At 39.4% G+C, this 21,027-nt stretch overlaps 1 long non-coding RNA gene across 1 annotated transcript in view; it reads right to left on the bottom strand.

Annotated features, from left to right (window-relative positions):
- The window catches only part of LOC146438967 (uncharacterized), a 109,585-nt gene that overhangs the window by 44,936 nt on the left and 43,622 nt on the right, over positions 1-21,027 (bottom strand). Inside the window, exons 6-7 of the long non-coding RNA XR_014850604.1 lie at positions 17,891-17,959; positions 17,090-17,127 (exon numbers count right to left, since the gene is read on the bottom strand). This is a non-coding gene — a long non-coding RNA (uncharacterized LOC146438967). The remainder of the gene's footprint in view (positions 1-17,089; positions 17,128-17,890; positions 17,960-21,027) is intronic.

The raw sequence follows: 21,027 nt of genomic DNA, 5'->3' as shown, positions 1-21,027 counted from the left end.
GGAGCTACAGTTAATGCAGTTTGACACAAAATTTTCTACTGCACCTCCTCTTCTTTTCCTGTTCCCGAACCCTCCTAAACATGGTCAGGTGTAGAAACACACATGGGGTTAATTTTTTGTTTTGTTCTCAGCTATCTTTGATACTGATTTGATACTTAACCAAATTCTTGCTCATCATTTCTCCTGATGTAGTTCGCATCTGAGATCTCAATTTGAGTAATTTCTAGTGTTGTTAAAATACCAAACTGGTTGTCAAGAAAACTAAAATATGTTCCTTAAAAGCTGTTTGTACCCTCCTCAGAGTCTGCTGCTCATGGCTGCAAGCCAGAAACTGCTGGTACTGAAACTTAAGATTAGACTTTCCAGTCCAAAGCACTAAATGTCATGATAACTTTCTAAAAGTGTCCCTGTAATGATGACTAAATCATATTATTATTTCTGTAGTTAACTACCGTGCACACAATATTCTGCATCTGGGAAAAAAAATCCACTCTTCTGGTGAACCATTTTTTACAGAAATTAATGTTCCAGGGGAATTTTTTCAGAACAATTGCTCAAAGTTCAATTAAAAAGCAGACTTAGTTTTTACCAAGCATGGCATGTCTCAAAGTAGTAAAGACAAGGCCTTTTAGCTCTTTTTAAAAGCTCACACATTGACACAAATTTAATAAGGCAAGATCAAAGCTCTCTCAATAAACCTTTCAATTTCAGCCTTCCTTGAAGCTTGTGAGAGCAAAGCTACATCTATAGAATTGCAGCATTATAAATTTAGACTCATCTCCACCAAACACTAATTTGATAACATCCAAAAGATGTTTTTGCCTTGTGCCCACTTGTCTCAACTAAGTCAGAGTGAAAAACAAGAAGACAAAATCTTCAAGGAGGACACAGCTTTTGTGAACGTGAGAATATAATCAGTGAAAAAAACTTAAAGCAGTCAAAGGATCCTAAATCAGCAAAACTGAATTGGTTTTCCCCTTGGCCACAGCTATACATTTTTAATGGCTTCAAAAATCCAAAATAAGACTAAATCAGTAAATAAAGTACATTATCTTCCTGGCTCTTGAGAAACATTACCAGTTTACTTTGGCATTCAAACTCCCCAGGAGCATCAATCCAATCCTTTGTCTGACCAGAGCAAATTCAGATTGCTAAACAAAGCATCAAGGTGGCCTTTTGGCTGAAATAAATGGATGGGTTTCTCTTGGAGTTCCTAACTTAAGCAGATAGTGTAGTGAAGTTTTAGCAAGGCAGACATTGTTGGTTTTAAAGTTACAAGAAACACAGGCTACTACACTGATATTTTTAACAGTTCTTTATATCTTAAGAATGCTGAAAAACTGCTCTTCAAATATACCAGAACTCCCATTTAAGAAACGTCTTTGCAGCTTTTGAAGATAATTAGTTTTGTACTTCTGTAAAAAGCACTATGACTGCAAATCAGAGAAATGCCCAGCATCTCCCCAGTCTTTAAGAATAAATAATATAATTCCAGCTCATCTATTCTCAAAAGGCACATTATTGGCAACTCATAATGCTTTACCTTTACAGAAAGCAGACAATGAACATTTCTTCCATGCAGTAGTTCTGCTTCAGAGCTTCAATGCCTTTGTTTAGTCTGAGATCTGCCAAGCTACCACCCAAAACCTTAAGGAAACTTAGGATTCATACTTGAAATTCATGCAGATGCCACATGACCACACTCAGTATGATCTGCTCCACAACCTTAATGGGCACCGAAGTCAGGCTGACAGGCCTGCAGCTTCCTGGATCCTACTCTTGGTCCTTCTTGGGGATGGGGTCACATTGGCATCTCCAGTCATCAGGGACCTCCCCAGTCATCCAGGAGTGATGGTAAATGATGGGGAACAGCTTGGCAAGCTCTTCCACCAGCTCCCCCATCACCTCTGGTCCCATAGACTTGTGAGCATCTAAGTGGCTCAGCAGGTTGCTAACTGCTTCCTGCTGGATTACACAGGGTTATTCAACTTTCCATCCCTGTCTACTAGCTCAGGAAGACAGTTGTCCTGAGGACAACCTGAAAACTGTTAGAAACTTTTGTCCTCAGTGCCCAGTCTTTCAGCCTAATTCCCTCAGTGTGAGGCCAAAGCAGGGGAAGATGAAAGGCAAGAACTTCTATTGTTTCCTGACACCAAAAACCCTTAAGAGCTACTTTAGTCCCAGCTCAAGGTTAAAGATCACCTCTGTTATCCTACATTTAACCAATGCCCTTGATTTTTTCTTTCCTACGAGGAAAGACTTCACTCTTTTGAAGATACTGGGGATACTGAGCACCTAAAAGATCTTTGTATCCAAAGGAAAATTTTCAATGTGAGTTGTTTTGTTTGTCAGGGCTTTTTGCATTTTGGGGGTTGTGGGTTTGGGGGTGGGAGATGAGAGTGGAAGAGGGTGCCTGTGTGGGTGGCTGTGTATGTGTGGGGTTTTTTGGGGAGTTTGTATATGTGTAGGTCTTGATTTTATTTTTTTTTATTGCAGCCTTATAGGTACCAAGGACATCAGTTATTTTGTCAGCAGAGGAACCACTGTGAATTATCACTAACCTCAGCTGATAGTTCTTTGCCCAGCATTGTCCTCATGTCCTACCATTATCAGACCTGCCATCAGAAATATATAGTAATTTTTAAATGACATTAACATGAATAGGTAGATATGTGGATTTTTTCTATTAATATATATGGCATATACATATGAAAAACAAATGAATACTGTCCAAGTTGCTTTTCTTTGGAACAAGAGGAGGAACATTTACTTGGCTTGACTTTGATAATTTTTTTAAGCCTGATCATTTCATAAATTGTGTTCCAGGAAAGGTTCGTATTTGAATAATTGCAAGCAAGAAAATAGCAACCTTTGTAAGTACAGAAGGAGTGACGAGCATTACTCAGATCTGTTGTAGACAGAGCAATCTTATTTAAACAAAATTTTTCCCCAGTTTCAGAGCATCTGTTCATTTGACACTTCATCACACACTTGCATGTATATTGTTGAGAAAAGATATGTTATTACTGCAGCAAGACACTGATGACAGCACTGTCATACATTTTCCATGCTAATAACATTGGCCAATATATACCAGATAATATGAAAAATGAAAATTATACTTTGGATATTTGGTTGTCCCCAGGGTTATATCTGGAGCTGGAGACTTGAATTATACATAGACACACAAAATGTACATTCACCAATCTTGTAATAATGTGACTGAAATCACAAACAAATATAAAATCTAGATTTTCTGTGGATTTTTATTCAGTTGTTTACAACCCCTTAGCAATGTTCTGTCAAAGTCAAGAACTCTACGATGAGATTTGGCAGTTTTACACAAGACAAATCTGTGTTATCAGGAATGTCTGGTGTATTACTACATGCAATCAGAGATGAAATCACTCTCTCTTTCCCCAGCTTGTGGTAACCAATTCACACAGAGGCCAGGTACAAGTCTTAGCTGAACACACAGTTATCTTGGTTTGAGAAAATTTAAGGAAAACACTCTGGAAAGAGTTATCTCCCTTTCAGGATTCCCAGCAATCCCTCTTCACCAATATGTAATGATTACTAATAGATAAATGTGAAAAAACAACAGTTTATTAACAAGCATAACACAGACACTTGGCTACTGTCTGTCAGTGCAATGACCCCAGCTTTGGACAGGGAAATGCAGAATTCATCCCTAAGGCAGCTCAAAGATAACTACAATGAGCTGAAGGAAAAAAAATAAAAATAAGGAAAGAAAAGCCTTTGCCTGAACAAAGAACAAACAGCCAGTGAAGCAAATATCATGGCAAGAAAAGCAACAATGCCCTATATGGGGAAATTTTAAAAACACCCACACACAGCAAACCACCCAGACCCTCCTCCCCCTCACCCCCAGCCCACACACAAGGTCTCCAGCTGTAGGGTCTTAAAGATACAGTAAAATGTTGGGACACAGTTTGATATGGAATACAGTATCATTATTAATCACCCAAGACAACAGTGCAGAGCCCTGAAAACATGTTTAGTTACACGTTTCTGTTCATCCCTTGGTCTACCAATTTAAATACTGAAACTATCCTTAGGCCAGCCTATAGTCATCTGCTTGGATTAACAGACAATTTCCACTTTGACTAACAGACAATTTTGTATTCCATCAGAAAGACAATGCATCCAACCATTTCTCCATTTAGGAATTAGATATTTGCCTGGAAATTTATTTAAAAGAATCATCCTGGGTACAGGACAGTCTGAGCAGGATTTGCCCTTTTTGAGTACCATTTGCTTTGCCACTTGTACTAGAAATGAGCTCTCTATGTTGCTGCAGAACTAAGTACACAGAACTGCTGCCATCTCCCAAATAACAAAGGTGTTACCTTTTTACAAAATACCACTTCAATGCAGTCTGCAAAGTCAGTTACAGAAAAAGCTCTGGAAGAAAACAATTTTATGCTTGATTCGTAAATGCCATAGGAAAGCTCCACTCAGAAAAGATGCTGTGTTGCCTACTGCAGAACATGAAATGGTCTGCTCCCAAATGAAGGAAATTTCTCTGTTGGAAAGCTGCATAGACCTGTCAATAGTAACTCAAAAAGGAAGGGACAGCATCTCCCCTTCTTACCACTCACAAGTGAGAGCAGGGGGATGCAGGCAAATATGGCAGAACTAACATACACAGCCTTAAGAGCTTATAAAGATCTATCTCCCAGCAATGAGTCAGGCCAAGAGGCATAAATCCTAGAAGAGATCTGACTGTATTTAATTTTACTCTGGAAACTACTCTCTGCTTTCAAGAGAGTATGGGCAATCTCGTGAAAATCATCTGGACTTCACAGATCTTATTGGATCAAGCTACTGTCACAAACAGCATTAAATAAATGGGGATCAGGAATTTGTAGCATCAACTACAATAAAGTGACAGGAAAAACTCTGCTAAATAGTTTAACATCAGCAGCAACTACAAGTCAAAGCAGGACACCTGGGCTAGACTCTATAGATTTAATGCCAAATCATTTATATACCTTCCCACAGAGATTTGCACTGGATTTTTTCTTTCCAGTGGTAAGGACCAATAGTGTAATTTCAATTACTCAGAAGACATACAGTGTCCTTTTGGCTGTGAATAAAACACCAGTACTGAAGCTAGGCTCATCTTAGATCCTGCTGCAAGAATAATTCACCCACCTTCTCATTAATAAAAGTATTAACACAATCAGTATACCCTCTAGACTTAACATTTCTATTTAAAAAATAAAGTAAGGCTGTCATAAGATAGTTTTCTCCTCTGTTTCTACTGACTGGATTTTAACTGATGGCAAGCAAAATATTGATCCTTAGCCTCTCTTCCCCTCTCTATTTACAATAGCCAACTTCCACTCAATACCATGCTACCATTTAGAAGAGTGCTCACTCACATCTTCACTACCAGGTTTAGTTCTGAAATACACGGATATGCTGGAGCAAGGCCAGCAGAGAGCTACAAATGAGAGGGGCTTGGAGCATCAGACATGTAAGGAAAGAATGGGAAAAGCTGGAGACAAGGAGGCCTAGCAGTATCTGTGTGGATATAAAAGCAGGGCAAAAGGACAGAGCAATGTCAGTAAGGAAGGATCCAGACATTTCTCAGTGGTGCCCAGCGACTGGACAAGATGGTCACAAACTGAAGCCCAGTAAATTCTATATTAAACAAAAAAACTGTAAAAAAGCTTAAAGCTTTAAGGGTGACAGAAGTCTAGAACAGTTTGCCCAGTGGGGCTGTGGAATCTCCATCCTTGGAGAGAGACAATACCCAACTGGACACAGCCATGAAACACCTCTAATTGACCTTGCTTGGAGAGAGGGGTTTGGACTAAATGGTCTCCAGAGCTGCCTTCCAGCCTCAGCTGTTCTGTGATTCCTTTTGTAATCAGTAAGGAATTAAGACTCTCATGTTTTACCACCTTCACCTTTAACATCAGGACCTTAGCTCCCAGGGTGAATGACTATGCCTTTTTCCATCAGTGTGTAATAACAAAAAGCAAAGTAGTTTCTTTAAAATCCATTCTGTACTCCCACCTTACACAGATTTTCCTAATTAATGTTTCTGGTCTATGATTTTTGGCTTTTTTTTTTTTCCCAGAAGAATAACATTCTTTGTAGCAACTTGTCTCAAAGAAACAGAGCAGCACAACAGTACAGCATGGTCTCACAAGCAGATTAAAAATATATTTCTATAAACTACTGAGTTTCCTTATGTTCCATGTGTAATATGTTTTAAAAAAATGAACCAAGTAATCTGCATCATTGCTAGCACCTTGCTCACAACAGCAACTTTCAGCTTTTAATCCAGCAGCAATCCAGAGATTGCTTAAAACTTCTGTGAAACTGCTGGGTGGGAAGAACCAGCTCTCTAGAGCTGCAAAGAAATAAGTTATAATAATTATATTTTTCTTTCTGTTGTCTTTTTCACATGGCCCTAATTTTAATTTATCTGCTTTCATTCCACTTCTGCAAAGAGGTATCAGAAAACCTACTTTGTTTTCAGATATTAGACAATTTACAGAGACTAATTACTGACAATTTTTATGCCCTAAATACATACCCAAGCTAGCAGTCTCACCTGGGCTGCCAAAAAAAACCAAGAAAAAAAACTATAAACCAGGAAAAAAAAAAAACCAAAGGGAGGTGTAATATAAGAGATTCCTGGAATAGGACCTTGTTCACCTAAGCTAAAAATATGTCATTACAGCATTGTTTGTCATCTCTTAGGGAAAACCTCCTCAGTTTCTTCCCTGTCTCCTAATTCCAGGGAGATCTTGCTCCCCCCAGAAAGGCCCCTCCAGCTGATTCCTGCTCACTTGCTATTAACATCTGCTACCTATTTGAAACTGCATCTGTTCATTCTAGTTCACCAGAAAAGGACTATTTTTCCCGCATGAAGCAATGCAAGGCAGAGTTATTGTATCTGAATTAAGGCTCTGATGCACTTAGCTAAGATACATACGTAAACTGCAGAGAGAACAGAAATAATATATTCTATGACATCTGCTAGCTGCCTCATCAGCCAACTCACGATAAGCAGTCATCACAAACACGTTTACTTTCCTCCTGCAAACATTTACCCATTCTGTATTCGTGCTCTACTGCTTTCTGATGGAAAACCATCACCTCTAAGCGAATTGCTGCTCATCAGCTTGCAAGGATATACCTGGAAATCTTTAAATCGTTTACATTACAATGTTGCATAACCTCCACATATGCCAAGGCTGAAACTTTACCTGAGTTTTAGAGACATTAGTGCCAAAAATGAGCAGGTTTTTGAAGAGCTGTTCATTGCTGCACACTAAGTCATGCGACATTTTGTGCTATTTAAAATACTCTACCAAAAGAAGACTTCAAGGATATACCTAGAAAGATCAATTACATCACTATTCTTTGGCCATGCTGAAAAGAAAGGTGAGCTGACCCTCTCAAAAAACTCTAAACATCCAGACATAGCCCATCACATCTACAAGCCACAACTATATCCAGGTACTTAGAGCAATGTGTTTCAGTGAAAATGTTCTTAGGAAGAAAGCAACAAGAGCTTAAGTTGTTCCACCTGCACTGACATTGTTTGAAACACACCGTCCCTAACCCCTTTAAAGCTTTGTGCCAATATGCAGATACCAGTTTCCTTCCTCAGCCTGTAAAATAGTTATGTATTAGCCCTCTCAGGATTTTACTGATTTGGCTGTACATTAGGGCTTTATAAAACAAGCTCCTCACAGTGCATGTGGAACTTGCTTGTGGTCTCCAATTCAGTGGCGCTTCTCCCTGATGTTCCAAGATTTATATTCCAGTCAACCAAGTGCACTAAGCAGTTCACATAGAGATTTTGTTCCAAAGAGGGTACCACAGCACAAAACCCAAAAGAATAAGATCATGCGATTGAAAAACACCTACAGGGTCTCTGAATTCTGACACTTATTATTATGTTTATAGAAAATCTATGCTTTCCTTGCCGATGGCAGTTGAGCCATTTCTCCTCACCTCCCCAGTCACTCAGATTCATCTGCCATCTCCACATGCTGTTGCAGAGCCCAGGATGGACAATCGCCTCCATTCCCATGAGTTGAACTGGTTGCTATTTGTGTTTACTAGAGAACCAGCTTTATCACTGTTTCATTAAAAATGGTTTTGCTCTTCTTTAGCTACGGCCAGTTTTGAAAAAATTACAATATTTGCCCCCAAGGGGGAACTTCTACTATATATTGCCAAATTCTTGGCCCTGGACTAGGCAGAGATTTGTACTCAAGGCTTCAGAGCAATCCAAGACACCTTCCATGACTTTTCCATACTTCTCTGCAATGACATCTCTTTGGTTTAACTTTGTCTCTAACATTTTGTACAGTCTGTCTTCTTGCAGTACTTCTCCTACAGAAATACATTTCTTAAAACAATCAGTAGTAAACAATTGTGAATGGTTTTCTCTTTCCTTGTTCTTTGTCATCACTTCCTGCCCCTCACAAAGACTTGCAATAAATTTTTATAATTCCTTTCTCATGTGACACCATACAAATCTAAGTGACATCCAGACAAATGTGAGCTTAGTTCAACCATAAAAAAAGTGCCAGTGTTTTCTGGAACCACCTCATTTTCATAATCCAGACTATGTTTTCCCCTCCATTTCCCATTAATGTGTCATTCTGCTATCATATCCCCCAAATTCCACCTTGGCAGCATAAAGCCACGACCAACTCAACTCTCATTGATCAACAGGAGTTAATGAGGTAGTGACATTACTCATATACACATATGCAAACTACATGTATCTGCCATAGCAATCAACAGACTCTGTAAGTATGAAAAAAACCTCTCTTGTAAGATGAAATTTATAGAATAAGGGCTGCATCTCATCCTTTTACCCCTTTCCAAACCCTCTCATCCAAACACACTATAATCCAGGGAAAGTCAGCAGTTTTTTTCAAAATGAGCTGTTTGTTTGCTGCCAGGTTAAATGTTAATCATTAGCACTTCATTAATGGTTCTGTTTACCATCTAGACAGGAGATGGCTTCAAACCATGCCCAAGGGAAATTTTTTTCTAAAAATTAGGATGTTTGTTTTACCATCTAAATTAAGCTTTTAGCTTCACAAGAATAATCTTGGCAAGGGAGAAGGAGATCTGGATCTACATTATGGTTTCAGAGAACATCTGTGTATGTCAGGAAATACGCATTGCTTAACAGGACCACCCTGCTGTCAACGCTCTGTCTAGTGGGAAATTTGTATTTGAAGGATGACCTCACACCTCTTTAATAAGAGTTGAACCATACATTGAGGAAGAAATGGGAGCAAGTATCTCAGAGCTGGCAGTGTGAGTACAGCAGTGCAATGAAATCCAAGTATGGGCATCACATTTTCCAGGCTAAAAGCCAGGAACACAAAAGCAGATTTCCTCTTGCATTTCTCTCTGGAACTGAGGGACCAAGTGGCAAGAATGTCATTCCACTTCCACAGCTGCAGCAACACCCCAAAGCAAAGCCATTCTTGCTGCGTAGTTCAGTACACTGGTATTCAGAAGATATGCAGGGAAGAGGAAGAGAGGAATATGAGTCGAGGAAAACAGCCTCAGGAGAACTGATGGCAGAATGAGCAATAGGATCAGAGGCCAACCTGACCGGTCTTCCTGCAAGAGCAGACCAGCTGCCACTGAGACCCATAAGGTAAAATTCAAAAGAAATTTTTGCTGTAAAGTCAAAGTAGCACATGGAGCATTCTATAAAAGCTTTTCTGGCTATTGTCTCTTTTGCCTTCCCCAAACTGTGATCATATTACAGATTTATTTTCATTTGACCTGTAACAATCTTAATTACCACTCTTTTCTCACAGCCAGGGTTATCCTTCCAACTCTTAACCTCCACAAATTTTTATTGTCCTGATGTGTCTTGGTCTCTAAAACAGTGCAACTTTTGCCATTAAGCCATAAGAATTACAGAAAAAAGGACATATCCTGTGTCTGAAGCAATCCTTGAGAAGGTGAGGTAAGGCAATTCATTCAATGAGTATTTTGGCTTTTACTTTTCTTATAATATCCACACTTTTTTCCCAGTATCTGCCATCAAATAGTAATAACTCAGTAACCAAAACCCACAACAAAACACCATTCAACAAGAAGTCAGGTAGATTCAAAATCATGAACATTTCATCAGCAGAGATCAGTTTGAAAAACCATTGCTAGAGCACAGATTGTTAACACTGCAACTCAGGAAGGATGATTTGAGATGCTTACACCCACAACAATATTTGGATTGTAACTCAGTGGGGTAGGATTGTTTCCTACACCTTTACTCTCAGTGAAAGAGTCTGGCTGTAGAGCTAGAGTTGGTTTCATGGGAGGTGGTTGTGTCATGACTCATGCAATGAAGATAAGGATGACATGGTAGAGAAATAGTTTTACCTCCTTCTCTCAAACTTTTTATCCATTGCCTGATTGCATGATTCATTTAACATCAAGTACGAATATAATAAGAAAAATAGTTGTATTTCATGGCTGACTATAACACCATTAGAAAATGGGAAAAATCTGGACTGTTAATTAGGTTGTTTACGTAGTTACACAGAAATTGTGCCCAAATTGCAACATTTGCAATAATATGACCTGCAAAAACAAGTTCAACCCCAGCTCAGGCACGGAAACAGTTGCTGTACAAAAAAACATGTTTTATTCATGGAGAAAGCACCAGTACTGTATTCCTTCCATGCTCAGATTTTCAAAGCCTAATCAGCCCTGTTCACTCTGAGGGAAATGGTAACAAGCACTGTCTTGAGAGAAGACAATTTTAGGCCTGATGATGATTGCTCTACATTTGTGAATCTTGCTATTTATCCTAGCTTGTGGGCCTGTGTGTGAGCAGGTCATGAGCCAGGGCCTTCACAGACAGACGTGTCCCTATAGCACCACACAGGAGGATTCAAGAGAAGTGTAACAGCACAAGGGGTTAGCACACACTTTTCTCTTAGACTGTTTCCTACAGCCTGCTCCTTGCAACAAAATGCAGGAGCTCAGCATGACTGAGCAGCAAAACATCTAAATCCAACCAAGACCAAGAGACACCAAATGAAATAAGTTTAAAATTACAGAAAATTAAAGGCAGCACAACATATATTCATAATGCAGTAAAGCAAGCAAAGAATTTGCTGTGAAACTTTGAACAACCTGTTGCTTTGAACAACCTGTCAGATTTTGATCTAACACCAAAAGCCATGCACAGACTCTCAACTCCTAACGGAAAAAAAATCAGTCACCCAGTTGTTCTCCCAGACAAATTTGAACTTAAATCATCACTGAGGAACACTGACAGTTTCTTTTCTGGGCCGCTATTTCAAGCCAAACTCTGCATATGCAAAGAAGCAACCCTTTTCTTTCTTTAGCATCTACACTTTCCTAGAAAGTTTTCCACAGACACCCCCCACATCACTGTAGCTTACAGCAAAAATGGAAACTCTCAGCAGAAAAACACAGGAATGTACAGCCAAGCTTTGTTTCAGGGTGTGCTATGACACAAACAAAAATGGCTCTCAGGAAATGGCTCTTCAGAGTGCATTTACTATGCTATACACTTCATTTCTCTCTATCATAAAAATATTCTTGAGCCAAGCTACCACTAAGTCCTTTGTTTGCTTGAATCACTACCAGTGACAACCTGAGTAACTGCATTAACATTCACCCTGGTTTTCTTCACTGCTTACCTTTTCACACTCTTTCTGCTTTTAGGGTTTTTTTAACCTTGCAAGATTAATTCTGTAAAATGATCAATGACATTTATAATGTTTTAACAAGAAAGAAAAAGTGCCTTGATGCTTCTCTGTCTGTTTGCACTTTTGCAGCTTCAATGGAAAATCTACAACAGGCTTTGTTTGCTAATTACTTTAATGTGCAGCTTGGAGAGAAGAAGCATTAGCACACATCAAATAAGCTTTACTCTAAACATGAAAGGAATCACATGGCGGAGCATCAGGCCCTAGGTGAATGATTTCCATGTTCTTTATGAATCAGAGAACAGTTCAGCCATAAATTGCATTTCCAGAACAAGAGGAATGGATGCATGTCCCAGGTTCTATCTGCTAAGAAGAACATTGGCTCACTGAGACTGCCCTCCACTTTCTTGGTTTAGAAAAGCAGTTTACAGCAGAAATAGTTTCAAAATGCAAAGTGAACAATTATTTTTAACACCCTCTTCTTTCAGTGACTTGTGCTGCCTGGGTTTCCCCTGCTATTTGATTTCTGTGTGCTCTCATCTCATCTGTGTGGTCTTTAAAAGGTGTTACTCCTGCCAAACTTGCAAAGCCTCAGCTGTTGTTTACCAGTGTCCATATCTCAAATTTAACTAATTAACACTTTCAATGGAGTGAGAAATTAGATTATTCATTGATGCTAAGAAAAGAATAACTAGACTTTACTACTGACATAATAACAAGCTGTCTGCTGCTCACCCACAGCTGGTGCTGTGGAGTTTTTTCATTTTAACAGCTAAATGTTCGCAGACAGTGTGAAGAGGTTTGCTGTAAGTTAATGGGGCAGCTTGAACATATATCCAGTTGTAAGCCAGGCGCTCCAGTCCTCCCCAAGACACAGAGAGAGAGCAGAATGGTCAACACTTCTTGTCCACTGTGTCCCTCACCCAGATCACCTAAGTCTCTCATTGAGCTCCACGCTTCATGGTGGGCAGTGGGAATTTCCTGGCTCTAGACAGATGCAGTGACCTCAAGTAATGAGTTGCAGCACAAATATCTCTCACCATAAATCAAGCAAAAAAACTCAATTGAAGCAAATACAGTAAACTAAGCATGAAGTGAATGCAGAACTGTTCCATCAGAGGAAACACCCCTGCAACTTGGAAAATTTTTTTTTTCCACTTTCTTTGAAAGTCATAATCCTGAAGTACCAACATAACCTTGTCAGAGATAGTGGGGGTAGAGGCAGCAGAGTTCAAAGTATGAGACTTCCTCATACACAATAGGAAGATGGGAATACTCTTGTACTTTATTGAAGAAAAATATCAGTATTTCTCTTTTCAGTGCATCAGAGAAGAGGAAATAATCAGATCTCTTTTTTTTCTTAATTTCACCTTATTTGAAGCATTCAATAACTGAGGTTTATGATAACAAGCAAAGAAGAAAAAAAGGACAAAGATTGAAAGCATATGCTGCTTTTGGACATGAATGTTATTCCAAGTCAACCCTCCAACTGTGCATTAGATTATGCACTGCCTTCTCAATGCAATTCTTGTGTAGCAATTAAAGCAGGCCCGCAGAATCCTTTGGATAATTACTAGACCTACAGGAATCTTCCCTTCTCTCTGCTCTTCCAGATCCTGGAAAATCCACTAGAAGATACCAGGGAAGAGCTCGGGTGCATTATATCTCTTTCCCAGCCGGGAGCACAAATCCAGTCTCGCCAAGCCGTCACTTAATTCAGTCTCCTCTGCCACCCGGTGGCTTTGTTCCCATCCTGCAGCCTGGCCAAGGCTTCTCCTCCAGGCAAAATCTGGCAGAGTTAACATACTTTGTCTGGACATCTAAGTCAACTCAATGGAGTACAATGACAGCGGAAAGCCAAAGCCTGGTATTCTCAGCACACAAAAGGCAAAAAGCACTTTTGAAGGCTTTTTGATGTTCTTTCACCTGAAACAAAACTTTCCTCAAAAACCATCAAGTTCCAGTGAAAACTCATCTCATAATCAATATGAAAAGTCTAGTTAATAGCTGAGGGAATAACAATAGCTTTGAGCATGACCACAAAACTAAGACTTGTTTCAATTGTGAAAGAAGCAAACCAAAGACTTGAACCCTTTTTTCCATTGTGGCAAGGGTCCTGAGCTACAGAAACACTGAACACTTAGGTTTGGTGCTGGTATTGTCTTGAGGGGATTTTGTGGTTTATTTGTTTCGTTGTCATGTTTGGGTTTGGTTTTGTTCTTCATCAAAAGCTCAAAAAGGTGTTACTTGCATCCAAAAGTGAATTAAAGTCTATCAAATTCTTGAGGTTTTGGTTTCTTCCCAACTAGAAGATTGTCAACCAGTAAATGAAGGCAGCGCCTTTGACCCAGACTTAACTTATACAACATTCTGACCATCATAAGTAAGGCTCTACAGACATGTACCATATTAATTTTGGTTTTATTTGATTGTGTTTTATTCTCTTTGACCTCTCTCAGATCACCACAGATAATGCCTCAAATGTCAGGAAAGTGCTTTTGCAAGCAGAAAAACTCCCGCTGTAAACAACCAGTTGTTAGGACCACCTGTACCAATGACCTTCAATTATGTAGTTTGTTTGAGAAATATTGCTCGTGGCAGAAAATAGTAATCTGGCCTGTTCATTTAATGCACACATTCAGGGAGCTTTAAACCTGCCATTTAAAGTCTCCTTTTTAAGTTCCATCCCTTTCTATCTCCCCCTCCAAATAAAACCCATCATTTCTAAAATGCTATCAAGAAAGCCTTGTATACTTGACCTTTCACATTGTATTCTGAATGTTTTGTGCTAATAAAGTAGCTGCATTCATAAAGACACAAACACAGTTTAATAGACCTTCAGGATCCTTGAAACTGGAAGTGGGAAAAAAGGCTACAGTCTAAATTAGCATGCTGCAAATTGCCAGTAAGTTTAAAATACATGTATAGTGCTGAAAATTACCTTACTGTTCCATGGATGAGGAGTCAACCTACCTAAAGCCTAATGAGCAGCAAAGAGACAGAGGAGAAATAAGGGCCCAGCAATTTTTTTGAGCACAATCTACCCTGGCTCTTAAATCTGCAAGTAACATGAACTGCTGCAATTCACAGAGAATGAGGCAGAGCTGGCACACTAAGTCATCTGCCACCTTCTAATCTATATGCACAAACTCCCAAGTTAAAAAGAAATTTCACTACATATTTGTCAATTTTATAACTATATAAAGCTTTTCTACTGCACACTACATTTTCTAAAGACCTCGCAGAATAAAAAAAAGCCATGTCAGGTGCTATGAAATTTTCTGTGATTTTTAAAGACAGTATTTTCAAGGCAGATCTACATTTCAGTTAGCACAAAATAGCACCTCTCAATTAGATTTGGAAACAAATCAGGGTCCAACAGAAGAAAATTTAGATAGCACATAGTTGTCATAATATACATATCAACCCATTAATTCCATGCTCTCCATATGTGTAATCTGTGTACTCATGTTTAGCAGGCAAGTTTAGCATGTACAGGTACTCAAAAATACTCTAAGTTCAGTGTGTGGTAAATTGCTCAATTTTATACAAACATGACACTGTAGCAGTGTTCCCATCCCTACGGACAATAATAAAGTGCAAGAGAACCTAATTTCTTTTTCCTATTTTCTATGCATCACCCATTCCTAATTGTAATGACTTTCATAAGGTGCAAGATACTGGCACTGAAGAGAGTCAGTTTGGCTCTATGAGCAAGAAGATTAAAGGCCAAGAATATGGCCACCCTTGTGCTGATGACACACACTGTTTAGGGGAGTGCTGATTGAAAAAAACTGTGATCCTGAATTCATCCAAGCACCAGAAAACTAACATCTCTGATGTAGAACTGATGTTCTCTGATGTAGTAGGAGCTATTTGAAGACAATGCATTTAGGAATAATGGACATAGTTGTTCTGTGTTTCAGAAGGCCTCAATTTCTTCACCAAAGTAAGTTTAATACTGTGAAATAAAACTAGCTTAATTGCTTCTGTCATTGGGCAGTATCTAAACTTGCTCTATGCTGAGATAAATACAGCAAAGCCAAGCTATTTGTTCAAAGTCTAATCAAATCAAACCAACAATGTGTAATTTCTCTTACAGTGACTACAGCTTTGTTTCTGTGAAGATTTTCATAGCTACTGAACTAAAACCAGATTAGTCAGAAACAGAAGCATTTTTGCAATGGGCCCCATTCTTTGACGTGGTCACCTTGTCATGGTGAGCAAACATAGCTTTATGTCACCCTTGATTAGTGTTCACCTTCCCAATGACAGGAAACAGAGATCCCTTTCTGACACCACTTACATCCTCAACATGCCCACTTCCCAGGTTGTGCCAGTGCTCCATAGTTACCTCCCTCTTCTCCAGGCCATGCTACAGTGATGCAGGGTGGGAATTTTTGCAAGCTAGCAAGGACAATTCTCCCAGACATTTTTAAATTCTGCATTCCCCCAGTACCTGGCCACAGTAGCAAAACCAGAAATCAAATCCACTCATTTAGACCACAGAAAAATTTGCTTCTCATCTCTAATATGTTAAAAGTAGCTCCTATAGAGACTGCATAGGTAAAATGCTATACAAATAGTCTTCTTTAAACACATTTTCCTCTACTTTCACCCTGATGTGACCATCTCTGTTTTCAGAATATTTTGCACTCACAGCCTTTGCCTCGGAAAGATCAACACTTAGGCCTTGCCTCACCTGCTATCGTCTCTCTTCTCTCTTCATGGTAAATACAGATAAAACACACATTGTCTCTGAATATGCCTCATTCTTTATGTTTCTCTCCAAATTTCAACTTTCTGTTCCCACCACAAATCCAAATCCATTTAGTTCTACGCTCAGCTTCCAAATAACCATATCACTCCCTCAAAAAAACACACACAGAGAAGAAAAACCCCAACCACATACTAACCAGTTTTTGTAAACTTCTCATTACCCTGATCTTGGTATCTCTTCCACTGCCCTCCTTGTTTCCTGTTTTAAAGTTCTTACCTCCTACTCCAAATACACTATTTTAATTTTTTTTTTATTGGTTGAATATATATATACCTCCCCAAGGTCCATTTATATGATGTAAGTAGAAACCTACTTTGCAGTTCTGAGTTTCATTCTGGACATGGCTAAGTCACTCAAAACCAGATACTTTCACGGGCTGCAATTTATGTTGAGTAGTTATAGTATGTGCCTGAAGAGCCACCATTTAACTCTCAGAAAACCATCTGTAAGAGGTGTTACAGTTACTCTGTGATCTGGACACAGCCCTGTTCCCAAACTTCTTGAGTGGTACATACTGCCTTTTGCCATGCTTTGGTTTGCCTTCTCAATTCTCAGCTGTGAAGTATAAGCAGGTGCAAGGAATCTTTCATCTTACCTGATATCCTAGAGCATCATCTCACCTTTTCCAGCCAACTGAAAGATAAATTACATCCAATTTTAGGTACCATTCACTAAGTAACTTCCAATTTTCTCCCTTTCTAATAGTTTCACTGGTTGAACAGTTCAAACAACACTGCTTAGGATCTGTGACTACAGGACATACTTATCATTAGGTGAGAGGCAAAAATTATATCAATCCTGATGTAAAAAGAACTAACCCAGGCTTCCAGACAAGAATTCTCTGCCCCATAATTACTGCTTTAGCCTCTCTTGTTATGAAAGGGAGAGAACAGAAACATTTCTAGGAAAAGAATTCATGCAAGGAAACGTTTCAGGTTTCAGAGAAGCTAAACTTCAGAAAAGCTGCACTGCATTTCTTTCAACTAGATCAATGAGCAGATTTTAATTGTCGTGTTTGTTTACATAAGACTGTACAAGCTGTCAAGACCCATCAGCACTGGATGGAAAGCAACCAGCCACCCTCTCAGCTCCACACTGCTTACGTATTTGGCTTTGCCTCCTCTAACAGTGCTGGGCAGACCTAGAGGCAAGAGCCTTTTTTCCCCTCCCACACACAAGATGTAGTTCAGAAAATAAAAATATAATCTCAGAACTAAGCAGCAGTGAGTTTCAATTTCATGTTTTTGCTCGTGAAGACCATCCTAAATGTTTGTATAGAAAATGAGACAGTTCACCACTGCCTTCAAACTAGGGAGCTTTATTCACAACTGTTGACATTGCTGTTATTTAAACTCTGATGGTCATTAGAACATTAGATCCAAGATAAATCACTCACTTTCAGCAAAACCTTCTGAGCACATGGCTTCAGTATTTCAACACTCAAGGGCAACAGCTTGCAGTGTACCTGGAAAATATCCATAGGGGTACAAGACAGAGCTCTTCCAATACCACATTACATATTCTGCAGCTGCAAAAGAAACTTCTTGCCTGGATACAATTACCTTATTTCAGCTGAGTCACTACAGAGATGGACTTGAGTTTGTCACAGGTCTCTTCTACCTAGTGTGCTCTGACAAATGATGACTTAGACTGAGCAAAACAAGTTCTTCACTGAAAACGACTACAGCATTCTAGAAATACAGTATCTAATTGTGTCAAAGTCAACAGAGAGCAAAACCTCTTTAAGTCACCAGGATAGGAACAGGCAGCAACAAAGCACACTTCCAGTTCCCAGACCCAGGAATCCTATCTTTGTACAAGAGAGAGAGGGACAGAATCCAGCACAGAGAGAGGGACAGAATCCAGCCTCCTTCTTCACAGGTCCCAGAGTCAGAGCCAGGAACTCACCACAGTCATACCCATTCACTTTACCCCCATTGCTGCTACTCCCTTGATAACCTCAAGAAATTAAAGTGGGTCAAGAAATTAAAGGGTGAGGAAGAAGAAATGTTCAAATAAACCTTTTTCAAATGGAGAAAGCAGGAAAAGAGTAAAAGGAGGCATTCCACAGAGCAAGAACCACAGCCAGCACCAAAGCACCTGCCTGTTTACTCTTGCCAGACAGTCCAGTTGCATATCCACAAGCTGGGTGAACCCAGAGGGCTTCCTCTGGTTAAAAGAAAGACTTGTTCATAGGAATGCATGTAGTCCACTCGTTGAACAACATGGAAACTAGTAACTTCACAAGAACAAAATCTTTTAAAGCAATAAGCAGAAAAAATGTCACTGTACCCTGTGCCCCTTAACTTCACTTAACGCAATAGGCTACATTCATACATTCACAATGACATTTTGTACTGCAAATAAATCAAGCTAAACTTTTTCCAGTGGAGTCCATAGAAGCAGTCAAACAACATGAAAACTGCATGGGGTTAGCTGTATCTCGGGCTCTGGAGCAGAACAAAGTACGAATGAGAGGCCCTGAGAGCCTTCAAACATGGGAGTCATCCTGTAACTCTCTGTTTTATCTACAAATAGTGCAGGGAGGACATGCACTACCCATTGAAAACCACAACTTGTAGCATGAGTGAGCAACAGCAATTTCCACATGAAAACCAGTGCTTATCTTCCACATCTTCCAGGACTTCACAATGCCCATCAGGCAAAACAAATTAAAATCTATCTTTAGATTAAAAAAAAACCAAAAACCCAAACCAAAACCTAAATCCCAAATCAACATACCAAAAAAAAAGGCAAAACAAAACAAACAAAAAAATACCCAAAACAAAACCCACACCAGAGAAGGAAAAGCTTTGCCCTAGGGCACATATTGCTAAGCTTGCTTTGAATAATTTCAAAAATAAGTAAACAAGCGTCAGCAACCAAGTGTACTTCAGTTTATCCATTGTCACAAAACCAGAAATTTGCCATTTTCACTCTCCTAATTATACAATTAGTCTTCTAGACGTAAGCTTTCCAACAGAATGGATGTTCTCTTTGGAAATCATAATTCCATTCAGCTTGCATTTAAGAGGAAAAAATGCTACTCAGGCATAGAGCTAAAAGAGAGTTTTAATAAAGGACATGAAAAAGGACACGTAGGACTTTCTGCTGATTATTATTTAAAGAATTATTTGCATTTTCTGACACTCATAGCATGGCAAGAGATTAATTGTAAGCTTTTGTCATGGTTTGACCCTGGCCAAACGCCAGGCACCCACAACATCTGCTCGCTCGCTCTGCCCTTCATTCCCTGTGGACCCCTTGGGCTGCAGGGAGACAGCTGCTCCACCATGGTCTTCACCAAGGCCTGCAGAGAAAATTCTGCTCAGACACCAGGAGCACCTCCTGCCCCACTTTCTCCACTGACCTTGGTGTCTCCATGTTGTTTCCCTCACAAGTTCTCACTTCCTCCTCCTGCTCTGGCTAGAAAAAACTGCACGCGCCCTTTGTTTTGATTTCTTCTTAAATATCTCATCACAGAGGCATAACCAACATCTCAAATCGGCCCAGCCTTGGCCAGCAGCATGTCCATCATCTTCAGAGCCATCACAGATTGGATCTGCTGCACATGGGGGAAGCTTCCAGAAGCGTCTCACAGGAGCCATCTTTGTGGCACCCCCACTACCAAAAGCAACACAGCCTTATACTGCTTGAGAGCAGTGTGTCACAGTGACACTGGGCACTTCAAGTGCTAGCTGTACCTGCAGTGACTCTTAAGTTCCTCAGTCTGCCCAGCAGCACTATACTTATCACTATATTGTCATATTCTGGTCGATATGTTCTCAGAAAAGCAAGCATACAATCACCAAAAGCTTTATTATTTCCCTTCACTTAACTGTACATGTTTTGCATTGCAAATATTTTGTAAATAAAAAAAACCCAACCCTCTCAAAAATGTTTTATTTCAAATCATGGCTCAGTTTGCAAACAAACCTTAGAACTACTATGAAATAAATACTGTCTGCTCTGCCTACATTCACAGGGCTTTGACAATACCAAGATTAATCTATTTTTCTACAGAGCCACAGTGCAGCATGACTGCTCCAGATGCAATTGCTAAGTGCTTTGAAAAGCACAATTTTAAATCCTTTCTGGGAATTTCAAGGTGCAGTCTTAAAAAACCCTTTGAAAGAGTTATTAAAAGCAGAAGGAGGGTTTTCTATTTGTAACTTCTTTTACTTCATGAAAAATTCAGAAGAATCTACTCCTTTCCTATATTTTGGTCTTTTACAATCTTCAGTTTTGTTTCTTTGCATTTCTCTGGCTCCATAAACTTGTTTCTCTGTTTCTTTCACTTGATCTTCTCCTGAGCCAAGCTTAATAATCGTTCTTTCTTGCATGCAATCACTTTCCCCCTAGAAGTATTAAATGTGCACTTTTAATCTGCTATTTCTCTGGCTCAGTTTAAACAGGAAGGACAAGCAGATACACATCTCTCAATAATTTTAGCTGGTATACAATAATGAATTAAAATATTGGGTTTTTTAAAACTGAGTACAACCTAACATAGGATTAAATGTATACATGAAG

Source organism: Lichenostomus cassidix, chromosome 3 (assembly GCF_008360975.1).
Source record: "Lichenostomus cassidix isolate B80296 chromosome 3, HeHo_3.0, whole genome shotgun sequence".
NCBI classification, from domain to species: domain Eukaryota; kingdom Metazoa; phylum Chordata; class Aves; order Passeriformes; family Meliphagidae; genus Lichenostomus; species Lichenostomus cassidix.
Note: the sequence above shows the minus strand (reverse complement) of the source record. Positions and strands in the feature narration are given on the sequence as shown.